Below are 20,457 nucleotides of genomic sequence, written 5' to 3' on the forward strand. Positions count from 1 at the left end.
CTGTCATCAAATACTGCTAGCCTTCAAAGTCTGATTCTCTGGGAATTCCTCCTCCCATTGCCGGACACCCAGGTTGGGAAGCCTGACATGGGGCTCAGAACTTTAACTCCAGTGGGTGGACTTCTGTGGAATAATTGTTCTCCAGTTTGTGAGTCACCCACCCAGCGGTTATGGGATTTGATTTTACTGTGACTGCGGCCCTCCTACCACCTCACTGCGGCTTCTCCTTTGTTTTTGGATGTGAGGTGCCTTTTTTGGTGAGTTCCAGTGTCTCCTTGTCGATGACTGTTCAGCAGTTAGTTGTGATCCCAGTGCTCTTGCAAGAGGGAGTGAGCACACGTCCTTCTACTCCAGCATCTTGAACCAATCCCTCTAAACCCAGGAAATTTTTAAAGTATTTCCTTTTTGACTAAAGTATTCAATTCATCCAGAATTGATTTTTGTGAACTATATAAGATATGAACCTAATATTATTCTCCATGTATATAATTGACTATCCCAACACAATTGTTTTATATAGTTATCTTTCATAAAAGTCTGCCACACTGGCTCCATCACAGTTTAAGTTTTATCTGTTTCTGGACTCTTAAGTCCTTTTCTATTGTTTTAGTTGTCTATTCCTTAACTAACAATACTAATAGCTTTATAAGAAGTTGTGATATCCAGTAGAGTATTTTCCATCAACTTTCTCTTCCTTTTGAAGTGTGTTTCAATTCTACTTGACATTGTTCTCTTAATATGTTTAACAATCACCTTGTTAGATTCCAAGAAAAATTCTGTTAGGACTGCTATTGAAATCAAAGGGGTCCTCTGTGTGGGACATGACATTTCTAAATTATTGCATCTCCCTTTCCCTGAACTTGGTATATTTCATCATCAATTTTATTTTCTTTAATATAATAAAATTTTATAATTTTCTTAATAGAGGTCTTGTGTATTCTTTATCAGATATATTCTTTGATCCATTACATTTTTGGTTGCTCTTATTAAATTCATCTTTTAAAATAATAACATTTTCTATTCTTTGTGGCTGGCATATAGAAATACAATTTATATTTGGATATAGAATTTATGTGTAGCAAATTTTCAAATAATTCTTATTATTTATAAATATTCACCAATAGAATCTTTAGGGTTAGCTATATTTACATTTATATCCTATGTGAATAATGACAGTTTTCTTCTACTTTTATGAATTTTTTTTCTTTTCTTGTCTTACTGCACTGTCTAGGACCTCCAGAACAAGACTCAAGCTACTTATATTGTGTTTCATTTTAAAGAAAATGGTTCTAGACTTTCACCTCTGAATATATTATATGCAGTAAGTTGCTGACAGATACCCATTAGCAGATTCAGTTAAGGAAAAACACGAATGAACTTTTTGGCCAATTCAATACTTCCTGGTTTTCTAGGAATTTTTATTATTCAATGCATATGGACATTATGGATAGATTCTCTGTATCTATTGATGTGTTTTTTCTCCTTTAGTTCTTTACTGAGGTGAAATACAATAATAATGTTCTAATGTAAAATCATTCATACTTTCCTTGTATAATTAATATCAGACATGATATACTATCTTTCTTATATACTATGGATCATTTAACAAAAATATTTTAAAATTTTGCATCTATGTTCATGAGTGAGATTGGCCTATAAGTTTCTTTCTTATACCATCTTCATATGGTTTTGTTGTTATTTTTACAAAGTAAGATTATATTACCTTGTAAAATTTATATACTATTATAATTGTCTGTTACTTGAGTGTATGTTAGGATTTAAATATAAAATGGTCTTGGCCTTTTTTTCTTCTTGTTGTTGTTGCTGATGTTTGGATGGAGAGATTGTTTTTAGCCACAGGTTTAATTTTGTTGGTTTTTATTTCTTCTTGGTTCAATTTTGATAAATTTTATTTTCTGGTAACTTTGTTTTGATTTTCACATATATAGACAAGTCCCATTTATGTATTACCTTGTTAACTTTTAATCTTTGTTGTACAGTTAGACATGCCCTCTTTTTATTCTTAATATCGCTTTTTCCCCTTTTTTTGTCATTTTTTCTGAGTATTTTTCAAGTGCTCTTTTAGAAGAACCAACTTTGCATTTGCATTACATTTCCTTTTTTCTGTTCTTTTGTCTGTTACTCACTTCCAAGTTTTTTAAGTTTAACTCTTAGTTTATAGGTTTTTAGATTTTCTTTTTTCCTAATATGAGCTTGAATTACCACTTGTCTTCATCCTACAAACGTCAACATTTCGTGGTTTTATTATTTTTCCATTCTAAGCATTTTCTAATATTCATTATTATTTTGTTTGACTTATGTATTGTCTGGAAGTATGTATCTTAAATTTCTGCGCCTGTGGGGCTTTTTCAGTAAACATTGAGTTAAATTGTTGATAGAAAATATGATCTGTATACTAATCATTCTTTTACATTTGTTAAGACTTGATTAATATCTTAGTTTGTGGACAGTTTTTGTAATTATTACATGTGTGTTTGAAAAGAACTATGTATTTTCCAGTTACTGAGTGCACAGTTCTGTATTTCTCCATTAGACCAAGTTTGATAACTGGGTTGTTTGAATCTCCAATATTCTTATTATTCTTGCCCATTTTTTGTCAGTTTGATCTTGTACCACCAGGTTATATAATTCCAGGAGAATAATTTACACAGAATAGTGTTCTGAAACTATCTTGTCATCAGAATCACCCGTGAAGTTTTGTTTTGTTTTGTTTTGTTTTTCTGCGGTATGTGGGCCTCTCACTGTTGTGGCCTCTCCCGTTTGCAGAGCACAGGCTCCGGACACGCAGGCTCAACGGCCATGGCTCACGGGCCCAGCCACTCCGCGGCATGTGGGATCTTCCCGGACCGGGGCACAAACCCGTGCCCCTGCATCAGCAGGCGGACTCTCAACCACTGCGCCACCAGGGAAGCCCCCGTGAAGTTTTTAAAAATGCAAATACTTGTTGCCTGTAAAGATTTAGATTCAATGTCTCTGAGGTTAGGCTTAGGAAAGGACATTTTTTAAAAGGCCCTATGTGATTTGATAAGCAATCAAGATGAAGTAGCACTGTTTTTTGTTTGTTGGATTTCACTGTATTATATTCCTACTGATGTCTTACATAATAAATTCACCTATACATTAAGAGCCAGTCCTTTCTTGAATCTGCACAATAGTCAAGAGATCACTAAAAACTTCAAGATAGGTATGGATAACTGTGATTCCTGATTCTATGTGATTTCCTAAGAAGACTAGATAAGGGAAATTTAGTCTAGGAATAACCACTGTAGACAAAACCTAGTTCTGGGTCCTTAGGAGATCCTCTCCACTTATGATGGCTTATTGCTCTTTTTAGATATGTATAGGGAAACACAGGACACACTAACCTGCCAGGGAATATCAGAAAAGGTTCCTTCAACAAACCCCTTCTGGAAGGGAACTGAGTATAACTGATCTAGTGTATCGCAAGGACCCGAGGACCAGAAACATTGAAATCACCTGAGAGCTTGTTAGAAATGCAGAATCTTGGGGCCCACCCCAGACTTCTGAACCAAAATCTACCTTTAACAAGATCTCCAGATAATTTGTATGTATATTCAAGCTTAAGATACTTTAGAAATGCAGACAGATTCTGCATCTCTAACAAGCTCCTCAATGATGCCAGTACTGCTGGTACTAGGCACACTTTGAATAGCAAGGGTCTATTTCACAAGGAATGTAAACAGAGGGAGGAAACCCTTAAAACCATTCAGGGATGCCCATACCTCCTACTGGCACCAAGGATGCTATGAGGGCTTAGGGTATTTCTGAAACTCGAGGAACACATCCCTCCCCCAATTTAACATAATATGGAAGGGCACCGAACACTGTCTTTGTCAGGCAACAGAGGCATTCAAATACCCACGAGATAAACACTGGGAACAATGAAAATTTCTCACCTTCTTTGTTGTTTCCTCTATGCAAGACAGTCTGCTCCTGTCTGTGTAACTCAAATTCATAAATTCTCCTCTGCAAATTTTCATGGGCAGCCTGTAGACTCCTGCCTTTTCCCGCCTTTCATTTCTATAATTCAGTTGCCTATTATCTTAAGCAGCCACAACTGGGGATGGAATCCACAGAGAACATATTTCGCTGTTGAAATGAGCAAGATATTTCCAGTTAGTTTTTAAAAGATTTAGTGCTCACACACAGGCAACATTCACATAGAAAACATCTCTGCCTGGTTGATCTGCCCATTTGGGCCTCATTTCTGAAAGTCAAGCTAGTATGGAGGGGAGGCAGAGCAGAATTTGGACCTTCTTCCAGGCAAGGGCAGAGTGGAAGTGGTTTGTTCAGTGGTCATAGTCATCACATCTTGCTAAAGCTCCCCAGTCACTCTTGGTAGAGACAAAGCTCATCTGTCCTAGATTCTTCAGGAAGGGCTCTGAGTACAGTATCCCCTGAGTTTTTGAATACACTCATCCCTTGGTATCCACAGGTTCCTGGAACAAATCCCCCATGGATACCAAATTCTACGGATGCTCAAGCACCTTCTATACAATGGCGTAGTATTTGCAAATACTACCACATCTTCCCATATACTTTAAATTATCTCTAGATTATTTATAATACCTAATACAATGCATGTACTATATAAATAGTTACCAGTGTGCCACAAATTCAAGTTTTGCTTTTTGGGACTTTTTGGATCTTTTTTTCTTCCAAATATTTTTGATCCTCGATTGAATCCACAGATGCAGAACCAGCATATAGGGAGGGCCAACTGCATTACAACTGTTTTTATAATTCTGATATATGAAGAACAGTTTGTCTGGACATAAAGTCCTTGGCTATCACTTTTCTTCCTTGAGTTGTTTAAAAATGATGCTCCTCTTTGTTCTTGCTTTGTAGGTTGATGGAAAGAAGTTTGATGCCACACTGTTTCTCTTTCCTTTGTCAGCTATATGATTTTTTTGCCTGGAGGCCAGAGGTTTTTTTTTTCTTTATTTTTAAAGATTAAAAGTTTCACCAGGATATGTGCCAGAGCTGTTGGTTACTGGTCAATTTTCCAAACTTACAGTGTAACATTTTGATATATAGATACAGATCATTTTTTTATTTACAGATTTTTTTTTGGATTACAATTTTAGGTATTGGTTTCATTCTATATTTTGTTTTTCTTTTTCAGAGATTCCAATAATAGGTGTTTTGGATCTTCTTTACCTATCTTTAATAACTTGTTTTTCAGATTCTTCTACCCTCTTTCTTAATTGTATTTACTTCTTTTTTTTTCTGTTTTATTACTTCAGTCCACTATCCTTTGGGCACCTATAATTTAGTCTTCATTCATCCGATTATTTGTCCTTTTACTTCAAATTCTTTCCTGATTTGATTACATGTCAGTTCATCTTGTTCTTTTAATTTTTTTGGTTCATTTCTCTTGGGAGTTTTTATTTTTGAATGAAAGTTGTAAATTTTGAATCAAAGTGTTCTTTACTTGCAAGTGTTTTTTTAGTAGTATTTAATTCCTACCATTTTCCTGCTTCATTTTCATTTTAGGCAAATGTTTTCATTAGCTAAATAAGTTGATTCTTATTTTCAATTTCTATTTAGAGTTGTTTTGTGTGGCCCTTCAATTTTGATTTGATTTCCTTTAATTTTAAAATGTCTTCCATTTTTCTAGATTAGCAGTTGATTTCCTTTCATTTTAAAATGTCTTCCATTTTTCTAGATTAGCAGTTGACCTCCTTCTATGTAGGAAGGTTAAAACTTTTGGATTAGTCTGCTGGGTTTCTTAGTTGAACAGTATCCTTCTCTCTTGCTACAGAGAGTATAATTTACTTGGGGATAGAATCATAAATGGAGAAAGTTGGAGTATCTTCCAATTCATCAGTCCTCTTTTGTTTGTATAGTATTGTTTATTTCTTCTACCTGCTTCCTTCCTCATCTTTGCCACGAAGCCACCCAGAGACGCCCATCCTTTTCAAGACAACTGCAGAAATGGAGCCTTCCCTGGACTGCTGCTCTAGTTTTGCACATTTTTGAGTCTGTTTATTTCAAGTCTTCAATAACTGTGTTCCAACTTAAGAGGACTCGGACCTGTTCTGGTATTTTCCCACTTTGTTTAGTCTCTCCTCGACTGGCCACAGTGACTTGCACTCCAGAGCAAGGTCTGCTGTGGGTGTTTATTTCCCCATTTACATTTACCTTTAATTCTAGCTCTGGATTGCATTTTTAAATAATTCATGGGTCAAAGGAGACATCAGAATGGTAAATTAGTATTCTGAACTGAATGATTATGAAAATACAACATATCAAAAGTTATTGCAATGCAACTAAGGCAGTATTGAAGGGGACATTTACACCACTAAATACTGATATTTTAGAAAGAAGAAAATTTTCAGTTCAATGCCCACGGCTTATCTCTTAACAAATTAGGGAAAAAAAAAAAAAGAACAAATAAAGACAAAGTAAGCACAAGGAAGGAAACAGTAAAAATTAGATTGAAATTGATGAAATAGAACAGAAGAACAATAGAGAAAAATCAATGAAACCACATCCAGAATATACAAAGAAGTCTAAAACAATAAAAAATAATTTAAAAAATTCAAAATGGATGAAACATTTGAATGGATATATCACCAAAAAAGATACATGATGGTAAATAAGTGCATACACATCAGTCAAGAGTTATTAGCTGAACATCATTAGACACCAGGGAAATGCAAATTAAAACACAATGAGATTCCACTATCCACTATTAGAAACTTGAAAATTAAAAGAGTGGCCATACCAATTCTTTCAAGGATGTGGAGCAAGTGGAACTCTCATCCACTGCTGAAAGGAATGTAAAATGATACAGACACTTTGTAAGACAGTCTGACAGTTTTATAAAAAGTTAAAAACAACACAAATGTCCATCAACAAGATAAAGAAATTGCTGTATGTCCATATGATGGAACACTGCTCAACAATAAAAATGGGAGAAAAAACTACTAATACACACAACATGTTTGAATCTCAAAACAATGACGGTGAGTGAAAGAAGCCAGACAAGAAAGAGTGCATTCTATATGATTCCATTTGTATTAAATTCCAGAAAATGCAGACTAATTTACAATAACAGGAAGCAGATCAGTGATTGCCTGGGGATGGAGGGTTAGAGACCTGGAGGGTACAATTACGAATAGGCACAAAGTAATTTTTGAGGGTGACGGATATGTTCATTATCTTGATGGCAAAATGGTTTCTCGACGGTTTCATGGGTGTACACATCTGTTAAACTTATCAAATGATATACTCTTTATATGTGCAGTCTATTATAAATCAACTCACCTCAATAAAGCCACTGAAAAGTTTGAAAATGTAGTACCACTCACACTGATGTTGCAAATATAAATAAAAGAGGTGACCTAAGTGGGGACGTAACTCTATGTGCTGGGACAAGTGAATTTGTACCTACAGTGATGTAGCATAAGTACCTAAAAAATAAAATATGACCAGAAAATACAATAATGAATATCTGAAAATGGGGATTGATGGAACCAACCACTTTATTAACTCCTAGTCCTTAGTGTGCTGTTCTACCTCTGGAAATAGGTTTTGGATTTGTGGGTAGTAAACACACATACATACACCCATACACCATATAAATTCCTAACTTTTTCTGACAAAGGATACAGACCTTAACAAAAGCATGAAGCATGGCAGGGGCCCAGGCAGAAACAGGCCCAGCCTGTCATTTTGGGCTCTTTTCTTGTTCCTGGGGCCCAAGTCTCCAGTGAACCCTGCAAGTCAGGTAGGACCCAGCCAGAAGTACAAGAAAGCCAATTTTTTCTTTTTTCTTTTTTTTTTTTTTCTGTGGACATTACCAATCTGGACAAATATAAACTTAGAACCTTTTCCCTTTTTTGAAGAGAATGTTTACAAATACGACACTCTCCTGGTTCATGGACCAAATTAAGCAAGGCTCATGATTGCAAGGCCACATCTCCATCATCAACAGAAAGAGGTATCGTGCCAGCTGTCCCTGGCACTGCCTTCCTCCTGCTCCCCCGGAGCCCAGAAAAACCATGCTGCTACTGTAAGAAAACCTTAGCTAGTAGTGAAATGAAGTCATCAAAGCTTGTGGTTCATTTTCAAAGATGCAATGTCTTTCTGGAAAAATTAATAAAAATAATGCTAGTGTCCCCAAATTAACTCACTCACTTATGTAAGAGACCAAAAGAGGCGTTTTTCAAAGCTGTATTTCACACAAGGAAAAAAGGTACAAGCTACACTATCTATTGATAAAACTCTTGTGATTCACACAGAACTAATGCCAAATATTCTGCTCAGAACAGGCTTTGGTGAATTCTCTGTAGCAAATAACACCATGATAGCATGATAGTAGACATGTTTCTTTACTATTGGATGAAACTGCTGACTTGCAAAGAATGAATCAGTTCTTGGCATACATGTGTAGTATTTATCAAGGAGGAATGATAAATATTTATGCTCTTTTGAAGAGAGAGTTGTTTCAGTAAAGTGACTATTTTTGGAGGTACAATTATGGCTAGAAAAGCTGTCGTGGAATTAGTATTGTGGAATTCAAAAATACAAGTCTTCCTTCCTTAAAAAAATTAGAAAATAAAGTGATGAACCCCCCCCATCTCTGATCAAAAAAAAAAAAAAATGAAATTTTAAAAAGCGAGTTTCCCTTTTAAGCAGAAAACCGGCTTCTATAGCAGGGAAACTGTAAAGGGTCTAAAGTACTTTGTTTGTTCGGCCTCATGTTATAAACTGTTTTTCTCTGCTGATAAGAAAAACTAAGAATTCAGAATATTCATGATCCAGGAAGCTAAACAAAAACCTGTCTGTGAACTAATCAGGTTGACACAAATGTGTAAGACTCAAATGTGATTCTGTTCAGTCGTAAGTGACAAATTCCCCAGGTTGTGTTTTCCTGTCATTCAATATAAAGAGATAAGTATTTTCTTGTCAGTTTTACTAATTAAGACTGTTAACATCTACAGCACAATCTTTATCCTCTGGTCTTGAGAGAATTGCAAGGAATCACAGAAATGTTTTCACGGGAAAAGAAGAATGTGAGCTCAGGAGGGCCTGTTCCCTTTATCTCCCCTACAATTCATACTGCAAAGCCATCACCAGTGTATTTTTCTGTCTTTCTTTACTCCAAAGGGTACATAAAGAGTGAGAGCAGATTCTGGTTTAGAGAAGAGCTATCAGAACCAATTATCTTCCTTTTGCCAAAGAGTTAAAAAAACACTCCTGACAGCATCAAACCTAAATAAACTAGAAAGCAGGGTTTAGGGTTTGAAATCCCCACTGAAGTGCCGACGAGATACGCTGGCTCACGCAAGCATTTGCAATTAAACATCAATCCCCACTTTTCTATATTCTTAGAGATGAGTTGGGGTTTGTATTATTTCCTGATCTTGATTATTTATTGAAGAAAATGTGGATTTGATCATTCCAACCCCTGAGTGAATGTCTTTTTAGCATTCTACATGAAGAAATGGGAAAGATACATGATTCTCTTTTCCAAGGAGAAAGATGCACACACAAGTCTTCAAAATGAAAGATGTGATAAGAGCCGTTTTTTCGTGGTACTGATAATGCCAGCAAAGACGACTGCTATGACTTTAGGTGCCTGACTCCACTGGCATATCTCAGCGCTAGAGTCAGTTATCTCCAACACTCTGAACCTAGCACGTCAGGGCTGAAATAGCTTATGTTTAATGAGAAGAATGATATGCCCGGGAATTCCTAAGAAAATCAAAGTATGGTGCAAGCCGCTTGATCAGCAAGTCTGACTCTCCCTAAAATATCTGAGTATCCCTTTTTTTCAGAGGGGGAAACACCTAATGATGCCAATTTAAAAAATTACATCTAAATTATATGGTATTATATGACAAAATACATTCTAGAGTTGAGTCAAAGCAACGAGTGGGTTAAGAATTCACTGACCACTCCTCTTCCAAATGAAAACCCGGAACCTCCCAGTATTTGAAAGTGCTTATTAAGAAGGCACAGGATTGTGGGATTCATTCATTCAACCAACTTATTGAGACCCCACCATCTACCAGATCCATTTCAAGGCACTTGTGATACAATGGTGAACAAACAAATAAAAAATCCTACCCACATGCATCTTTCTTTCTGGTGTGTAGGTAGGAGGAGAGGACGGAGGGAAGACAAACAGCAAACAGTGAAAAACATAGTACATTGGAAGGTGATAATATCTGTGATGAAGAATAAAAAAGCCGAGTAAGTTTACTACTTACTCAGGACCAGGAACGCCTGTCAAAGGAGGGTGGTGGGGAGGGTGGATGCAGGTTGCAATATGCAGATGGCCAACAGGCACATGAAAAGATGCTCAACATCACTAATCATTAAGGAAATGTAAATCAAAACCACAATGAGGTGTCACCTCACACCTGCCAGAATGGCTATCATCAAAAAGAACACAAATAACAAATGTTGGCAAGGATGTGGAGGAAAGGGAACCCTCTTGCACTGTTGGTGGGAATGTAAATTGGTGCAGCCACTGTGGAAAACAGTATAGAGGTTTCTCAAAGAACTAAAAATAGAACTACCATATGATCCAGAAATTCCACTGCTGGGTATATATCCGAAAAAAACAATAACACTAATTCATGCACCCCAATGTTCATAGCAGCATTATTTACAATTGCCAAGATACTAAAGCAACCTAAGTGCCATCAAGAGATGAATGGACAAAGAAGATGTGGCGTGTATATACAATGGAATACTACTCGGTCATAAAAAAGAATGAAATTTTGCCATATACAGCAACATGGATGGACTTGGCATTATGCTATGTGAGGTAAGTCAGGCAGAGAAAGACAAATACTGCATGATATGACTTATATGTGGAATCTAAAAAAAATACAACACACTAGTGAATGTAACAAAAAAAAACAGACTCACAAATACACAGAACAAACTAGTGGCTACCAGTGGGGAGACAGAAGAGGAGAGCGGCAATATAGGGGTAGGGGATTAAGAGGTACGAACTATTAGGTGTACAATAAGCTACAAGGATGTAGGGGAATATAACCAATACTTTCTAATAACTATAACCTTTAAAAATTGTGACTCACTATATTGTATACCTGTAACTTATATAATATTGTACAGCAACTAGACTTCAATGAAAGAAAAAAATAATAAAATAAAATAGGGTGATCTAAGCAGGCCATATTGAGATAGTGACAAATGAGTAAAGACCAGAAGGAGATAAGGAAGGTTAAGTATGCAGATAACTGGAGGAAAGCAGAGGAAGCAGCCAGTGTGGAGACTGGGAGGAGGATGCTTGGGTGCTGGAGCTACCAGCAGGCTGCAGTGGAGCCACCGAGCATAAGGACCTCAGGGGATGAGTCTGAGAAGTCACTGAGGCTAGACCACGCAGACCCTCATAAGAACGCTGGCTTCCACTGTGAATGACATGAAGTATTTGCAGGGTTTTTGAAGACTGGCATTATCTGGTTTAGATAAGTTTCCGTACTGTGTTGAAAACTGATTATGCAGGAGGGGCAGAGTAAGAAGCAGTTTGACAATTATTGTCATGATACAGAATGTAGATGAGATGCTGAAGGCTCCCCCCAAGGTGGTAACAGAGGAGGCCGTGAGAAGTGTTGAACCCTGGATGTGCTCTGAAGGTAGGGCCAACAGCATTTCCTGACAACATAGATGTCATGTGCATGAGAGAGAGAGAGAGAGAGAGGAACGACGATGGCTCAAGTCTTCGTTTGCTGAGCAACTAGAAGACCAGATTTGCCATAAACTGAGATGTGGAAGATTGCAGATGGAGCAGAGGTGGAAAGAAGGAGCTCTGATTTGGAACCTGTTGAGTTTGAGAGGCTCAAGTGGAAATGTTGAGTAAACTGTCGGATAAGTGAATCTGCACTTTAGAACAGAGACCTCAGCTAGAAACATACATTTGAGTGGTCAGGATATAGATGTCTTTTCATGCCAAGAGGCTGAATAAAGGAGTGAGTGTGAAGAGAGAAAGGATCAAGGCATTCCAGCATTAGGAGGTCAGGAAATGAGGAGGAACCAGTTACGGAGACTGAGAAGAATAACCAGTGAGGTAGAACCATCAAGTCATTTGGCATCCCAGAAGCCAAGTGAAGTAAGTTGTATGAAAGAGAATGGGGGTGATCAGTACAATGTGGAAAATGAAACTATGCTTCAATCCCTATTTCTGTAAACCAGACTCTGAAAGTACTCTTACCTCACACTGGCCCTTGCTTCAGGAAACAGGGTCCTGACTCGCTACCCCTAACGAGAAGTAAGGGCCAGATCTGCAGGGATGAATCATGTAGCTCTAGGTACAGCAGCTCCCTCTTATCTGAGGTTTCCCTGTCTGTGGTTTCAATCACACACGATCAACAGCAGTCCCAAAATATTAAATGAAAAATTCCAGGAAAAAAAATTCATAAGTTTTAAATTGTGCCCTGTTCTAAACAGCATGATGAAGTCTCATCCCATTCGCCCCACTCTGTCCTGCCTGAAATGGGAAGCATCCCTTTGTTGAGCGTCTCCTGCCAGTTAGTCTCTTAGTAGCCGTCTCAGTTATCAGATTGACAGTCGCGGTATTGCAGGGCTTGTGTTCATGTCACCCTTATTTTACTTAATAATGGCCCGAAAGTACAAGAGTTGTGATGCTGGCAGTTCAGATATGCCAAAGAGAAGCCATAGAGTCCTTCCTTTCACTGAAAAGGGAAAGTCGTTGACTTAGTAAGGGAAGAAAAAAAATTCATATGCTGAGGTTGCTAAGATCTACTGTAAGAACAAATATTCTATTGTGAAATTATGAAGAAGGAAAGAGAAATTTGTGCTAGTTTTGCTGTTGCACTTCAAACTGCAAAAGTTACAGCCACAGTGTACGGTAAGGGCATTAAGTTTGTACAATAAGATATTTTGAAAGAGAGAGAGACCACATTCACATAATTTTTATTACAGTATATTGCTATCATTCTTCTAGATTATAATTAGTTATTGCTCCTAATCGCTTATTGTGCCTAATTTATAAATTAAACTTTATCATGTATGTATAAGAAAATATATAGCATATATAGGGTCCAGCGCTATCCAAGGTTTCAGGCCTCCACTGGGGGTCTTGGAATGTATCCTCATGGATGAGGAGGACTGCTGTACTCCATCCATGCAACCTCAGGGATGAGCCAGGCCTACAGTCACATTCATTCAGATACTAAATACAAGGTATTGGAACTCCCTTTACACAGTATATTACAATGCTGGCCACCTGTTTAGAGAGGAAAATTCCAGAGCTGGTTTATTTCCATAATCCTAGCCCTGATTCCCTCTCTTTCCCCAATGACCATGTCACTGAGTTCAACACATCCCACATCAAATCCACTTAAGTGGTACCTCATAAGCAGGGCAGTCCTTAGCTCTTCATTTCACTAGTCCCAGCACAACAGATTCTCAATGAGTAGTCTGTCAAATTGAACTGAACTGAGACTTTTATCATATTGCCCTCTACTGCTATGCCAAAGGGAAAAACAGTTGTACAGGAGGAATGTGCATTCCTTAAATAACCTTTAATGGTGACAGTAAATGTTGTCTTCTGTCATGGCCTCTGATCAGTGAGGTTTCCAATATACAGGCAACCAACTCAGAAAATGCAGAAATGCCCCTTGAGGCAGGTCAGCAGTCCCGCTATGGTGAGAGCTCACTCAGAGCCACTGGCTCCTTGACAACAGGGAATGTCAGTTTCACCTGGAAACTTTTTTAGAGTATTTATTCATTTATTTAAACATTAAAAAAAATTTTTTTACTGTTATTCTAATTTTTAACTTAAATTTATTTATTAATTTATTTATTTTTGGCTGCACCGGGTCTTTGTTGCTGTGCATGGGCTTTCTCTAGTTATGGCAAGTAGGGGTTACTCTTCATTGCAGTGTGTGGGCTTCTCATCTCCATGGCTTCCCTTGTTGCAGAGCACAGGCTCTAGACGCATGGGCTTCAGTAGTTGTGGCATGTGTGCTTGGTAGTTGTGGCTCGTGGGCTCAGTAGTTGTGGCTTGTGGGCTCTAGAGCGCAGGCTCAGTAGTTGTGGCGCACGGGCTTAGATGCTCTGCAGCATGTGGGATCTTCCCGGACCAGGGCTCGAACCTGTGTTCCCTGCATTGGCAGGCGGATTCTTAACCACAGCTCCACCAGGGAAGTCCCTCACCTGGAAACTTAATAGGAGGCAGCCACATAGCCAAGAATGAAGCCTTTCACACATCCTAGGCTCCACTTCGGCTGAGTCATCACACTGAAGCCACGATGGGGCCATGTTCCTTAGGGCCTGGAAGTGTGACTCACTCTCAATTCCAAAACTTACTTTCACTTTCATGGAGTAGCACAAGGACACCACGGAGTGCAGCTGATTGCAAACATATCAGCCTCAATCATCTAAGAGAGGCAACTCAAACCTCTGATTTAAAGACATTGCTGTAAATGTCATTTGCATAGAACAGAAGGAACCGCCTTCATCTCATCCCTAGCAAAACCCGAGGAGCAAAATCAGGGTTATAAAATTTGTTGCATAGAGGATGGCTGAATTCTGACTTAGTAAAAGGTTCTAGCAAAGGCAAAGAGGAGACAGGGCCATAGTAAAGAAAAATATCACTTGGGTTACTCCCAACTAATAGGATCATATAAAAATGAAATGAAGAATAAACGTACTGTGATGTTGACGGATTATGACGAGAATTGAGTTAAGGAAAAATAAGTGCTTTAAATCATCCAATTCTCTAAATAACATTGGAAACCAGGGACCTGGATGTGTTCAAGCTTATCTGCACGAAATCTGAAAAATGTTGCCAAGATCACCAACTGCAATTTCACAATGACATGATGGGGCCCCAAAAGCAATTCTGAAGACAGCTTGTCTCCTTGCAGAGATAACAGACTCAGACACAATCCAGTTTCCTTCAAAGGGTCAATTCAGGGGTCACAGCCAAGATTAAGTTTGTAGTTGTTGTAATTTCACCTTCAGCTGGCAGAGAGCATCGAGTCAGAGGAGGCACTCCCAAAAAGGAGCAATTGTCTCTATAAAATGATTGTCATTAATAGAGCTTATGGGGAAGGTGGTCATCCCTTTGTTCTTTCCCAAGTTCTAATTCTGTGCTACCAAAAGTAGCAAATCACAAAATTTAAGAGAATCTAAGTGATGACCATGTAGCCACAACTTTGAGATCCTATAACTACCAACCAAAAGACCCACTCAGAGCAACATCTCATCTTCTCACCCAAGAGCACTTAGAGAAGCATGTTGGTGTGTGCACTGCCTGGGCAACTCTTGCTATTTGAGAGAGAGGTGCTTAGACTCTTGCCCATGCTCTGCAGAAGCAGAACAAAGCTTCTAGTCCTCATATGTCCTCGTGGTTAGGCTGGGAAGCTGTAGCGCAACTCCTGCTTCTGTGGGAATAGGGCCTTCCTTGCCCATCCAGGAAGTAGCTACTAGCTCAGCTCCTAAAGGCCACATGGCAGGCTTTGCACTTACACAGAATCAGAAAAGAAAACTTGTCCTCAATTAGATCAACTCTCTTATATTGACAATAGAGGTGTTAAAACTGATAGCCAGGTTGCGTGAGTGACTTTCCCAAGATTACACAGTCAGTTAGTGGTAGAGTCCATGTTAAGTCTTACACTCTAACCACTGAGCCTCACTTTCTACTTGAATATATTTGATGTGGGGGATCATTCTGCCAACCATCCATCTGCAGTGTTTGATATTAGAGTATAAAGTTATGGGGACAGATATGTGACTTTGGTTTGCTGTTTCCTGTTTTTATTGTACTAATTACCATCATTACTGTGTATACCAAGAAAGAGTTTCTCAGCAGAAACTTTATCTAGTGCCAAATAATATGTGTACTTTTGGGATATGTGTAATTACTGTCTCCCCTCCCCCAGTTCAATCATGAGGGCAAGCAATATCTGTGTCTCTCCACATCAATATTGTTAGCTTCTTTGCCACAAGAAGAGATGTGAGGGCTTCCCTGGTGGCGCAGTGGTTGAGAGTCCGCCTGCCGATGCAGGGGACGCGGGTTCATGCCTCGGTCCAGGAAGATCCCACATGCCGTGGAGCGGCTGGGCCCGTGAGCCATGGCCGCTGAGCCTGCGCGTCCGGAGCCTGTGCTCCGCAACGGGAGAGGCCGCAACAGTGAGAGGCCAGCTTACCGCAAAAAAAAAAAAAAAAAAGAGAAGAGATGATAATTACCAGATGCAATCAGATCTGGAACATAAAATGAGATTTCCAAATATCGCTGAAAACCAAATGTAGTTTGCTACATTCTTATGAGCCAAACTTAACTGGAGAACTAATGACACTGGTTTCTGTTGATCTACTTCTGATTTGACATATAAAAGAAAAGTAAAAAGAGTAGGATGCCCTGAACTCAGAAGTCAAAGAGGCACCAGCCTTTAGTTCTCAATGTGGGGAACTGAATTTTCAATTGTCATTTGGCTGCCTAATGGGTTAGGCAAAGGCAGGTGTGACTGAATGTGAGCTTTCAGCTCTTTGTTTGTGCCTGACATTGTTCATAACCACCAGGTCCTCAGTTCCCAGCCCAATCTGAAAAAAGTGTTCCCATCTTATTATTAATCATCCCATGATAAGAAGTACAAGTGTTTCTTCTGCAAACTGCAGCTCAAAATTAGCATGTTTGGGTAAAAATAAGCAAATATATATATATATATATATATATATATACACATACATTCAATTGAAAACAAATAGTAATACCCCATCTTCAACCAGCTCTTCTTCTGTGATTTCTCTACTGACTATTGATTTGTGTTCTCAGGGAAAGTCAGATCCCAGCAGTTGGCCTCAAATGGCAAGTCAATCTAAGCAAAAACTATGATTCCTTATTCCTCAGCATCTGACATTTGCAGAGAGTGATGTCTAATGAAGGTCTCTTTTATGAGCTGCCCCATTAAAAGAAAAGTACCTATCAGTCAACCAGTGTGAGTTCACAATACCAAAAGCTCTGGGGACCCAGTTTGAGAGGGGTGAATATGAAAGGGAGAGCCAGCCACCCTCACTGTGAAGTAAATAAGGGTTGTAGGTCTGAGGCTCCCCTCCAACAGCCTGGAATGAACCACCATAAGTGGTCCTCCTATTTGTGTTTCTGCTCAACACTGGAGGGCCTCACTTTTTTCCTTTAATGTAGAGGGAGAGAAAAAAAAATCTGCCCTGTCAAAGCCACACAAGAGAATTCTCTTAAACTGCTCAACTTAACCACAGGCTTTTCTTTCCATGGTCATATTTTAAATGTATATAATGTTAGATGGCTGCTGGAAAAATGACAAGTGTCTGTTTTCATTAGACTCCCCACGTGCATGGATCTAACTGACAGCCTTTCTGAGGCATGGAGGAACTTCCAGCTTCAGGGTTTCCATAGCAACATGTCCCCACTGCTAGAACCGCACTGTAGCTCCAGCTCTAAGTCATCGTTCATGGGAACCCACATTTTAGACACTCTGCTAAGTTATCCAGGAATTTCAACATCCTGAAGGTTAACAAATTCAATTTTCCAAGTAGGTAAAATCTCCTGCTCTGGGGGCTAAGTTTCCACTTCAGATTTCCAAGAATCCTTTGTTCAAATTACATGCCTTTTTGTTTATTCCAGTCTGGCTCTGTAGCATACCGATTATATATTTTAAGGCTCCAAGGCTTAAATTGTCCTGGTTATCTCTCCATCTCCCTCCAAAGGAATAACACTGCACCCTTCTCTTCTTCTTGCCACTGTTAATCATCTAAGATGAGCATGGCCATATCAACTAACTCCAGGTTCACAAGTTTGCAGGTAAAGTGGGATGAGGGGAGGGCAGGCTGGGCAGCACAAGGGCACTTGGCCCAGGCAGGCGCTGGAGGGGGCTGCAGCCCAGCCCACTCTCCACTTACCATGCCAATCAGAGGGGCCGCATCACTCCAGAATGATGCCCTTTTCTAAAACAGACATGCGGCCTGACCACAGGTAACACACTTAGCATACATTATTTCATTTAATCCTCAGAGCCTGATGACAGAGTTCTTATCTATCCTAAATTATATTGAGCAAAACCAAGGTTAAGTACCATGCTCGGAGCCACACAGCCTGTAAATGGCAAAGCCAGGATTTCAAAGTAAGTCCTCTGACTCCCTGCCAAAACATGCAGAGTGTGAATGCCCTGACTTCCTCAAAGGGGAAGGCCTTCTGGACACAGAAAGGGTGGATTCTGCCCCTCAAACTGACCAATTAGAGGGATATCTCACAAACTGCTATCCACACAGGGTCCACTGGCACTTAAAAAAATCAATTATCCCTTAAATGTGCACGGCGCCACCTTCTGGGCTTCATCACACACAGGATCCTCTATTCCACCAAGACGAAATGACAGCCACCCTGATAGTTATTGGCACCTAACGCTCTGTGCTCAAACAAGATGATTTGGATCCATACTAATAGATTCTTATCAATTAATTGAATCAGTCACTGCTCATTTACCTGGTCATCTCTGATGGTATCTACAAACAGCACTTCACAATCAAGATCTTCCGGAAATTAGACGGATAAGTGAATTGCTTCCTTCAAACTGTAACCCCTCCACAGTGGGAAAGGAAGGTTCAGGTCTCATATTCCTGTGTGCGGGAGAAAAAGTGTTTGTTAAGCAGAGGACAAGTGTGGGCTTAGGACTTAATCATTTTCATTTCTCTTAATTGAAATATTGTGTCGCAAGGGCTTGTTAAGCAGAGGACAAGTGTGGGTTTAGGGCTTAATCATTTTCATTTCTCTTAATTGAAATATTGTGTCGCAAGAGCTTTGTCTTCACCCTTTTTTTAATAAAAGAGGAATTTAGACATAAGAGAAGTATGTATGAAGTCAGTGACTGAGTGAATTGGGGAGACTCACCAGTAACTAACTGATACTCCTATGGCCAAGCCAAGGGCTGCTGATCACTATGAGATACAGCTCAGTGAATTACCTCCCCTGGTAATTCACATGTAACAGACAATGATGAGGTTAAAGGCTACAGGGATGTAGCACATAGGTCAGTGTCCAATGCTTTGAAGTATGATAAGAGAGGAAAAGTTTAAAAAAGAAGAAAAGAAACAAGCCAGAAGATTATCCCCCACTTCCTCACCTAGGAAAAATGGGCTTTCTCCAGGCACTCTTCCAAGAATCCTATCTTTTTCCTCTCTCCTAACTAGCTCAAGTAGTGAAGAGCACACTTTAGAATGTGCTCTCTCTAGCTGGAAACTGCGGCCATCCAACTGCAACTAAACAGGAGGAGGCATGGAAAGAGAAAGTACTTTCAGGCTTAGAGAAGGAAAGCAGATAGAATTCACTCATGTATTCATCCTTTCAACAAGTATTTACTGGGTTCTTACTATGTGCCAGACACTGCGGAAGGAATAATAAACAAAATATTCTCATGGAACGTACACACTGGTGGGGGAAGACAGAGTAAACAAATATTTCTGTCAGATGGTCATCAGGAGGAATGAAAAATAAAGTAAGATAATGAGGAAAGGATTTTATTTTATTATGTGGAGGTCACAATGGCCTGCTCAATGAGGTAGCATCTGACCAGAGACTTGAAGTGAGGAAACAAGCCACCAGGACATGCAAAGGGAGGGGCAGTATGGCAGAAGAAAGAGCCCATGCGAAGGCCCTGAGGTGCAATCAGGGCTGGCACTGTTCACGCCAAGCAAGGGGCTGAGGAGTTTGGGGGAATCAACTGAGTATTGCAGAATGGGGTCCCTAGGAAGCAGACTCAGAGAATGAGATGATGTTGCAGGAAGTGTGTTTAGGGAGTACGCTCAGGATCAACACGTGAAAAAGGAAAGGGGAGGAAGCAGGACTGAACAAAAGGAGAAGCTGGACCATGATGTGGTCTTGACAAAGGACTCAGGCAGCCACTCAGTGAGCTGTTAAGCTGGAATTACCCTTCAGAGTTGTCCTGCATCGCCCCTAGGAGGCTGGACTCTATGCCTCCAAATTGGTGAGAACCCTTGGTGACAGGAGTAGGTGACAGCAGAGATGGCAATGCTTTGCTGGTGAGTCTCTACTGGCAGAACCCAGGGACCCAAGGATTCTACTCAGGGAGGGGGACTGGGAAGAATATGTGTCAAATCTGAGAACCACTGCCCGAAAACAGAAGGATGAGGTGATGCAGGACAACTCTGAAGGGTCATTCCAGCTTGGGCCACAGATGCCCTCCAGTCATGAAACTATCACTGGAGCATGAAGTAAAAGTTTCTACTTATTCTCTGACAGAAAAACAAAACTCAAGCAATCATAATATCTATGTAGAGGAGCCTGAAGCAGACCCTACAGGTTCTCCTCCCATGTTATGATCACAGTAGAACCTGTACAACTTCAGAGAACCTGGCAAGAAACCATGGTGACAGCTCACTACTTGCCTCCATTCCTATGGAAAGATAAGA

This window comes from Lipotes vexillifer, unplaced genomic scaffold (assembly GCF_000442215.2).
Source record: "Lipotes vexillifer unplaced genomic scaffold, Lipotes_vexillifer_v1.1 scaffold319, whole genome shotgun sequence".
In the NCBI taxonomy this organism is placed as follows: domain Eukaryota; kingdom Metazoa; phylum Chordata; class Mammalia; order Artiodactyla; family Lipotidae; genus Lipotes; species Lipotes vexillifer.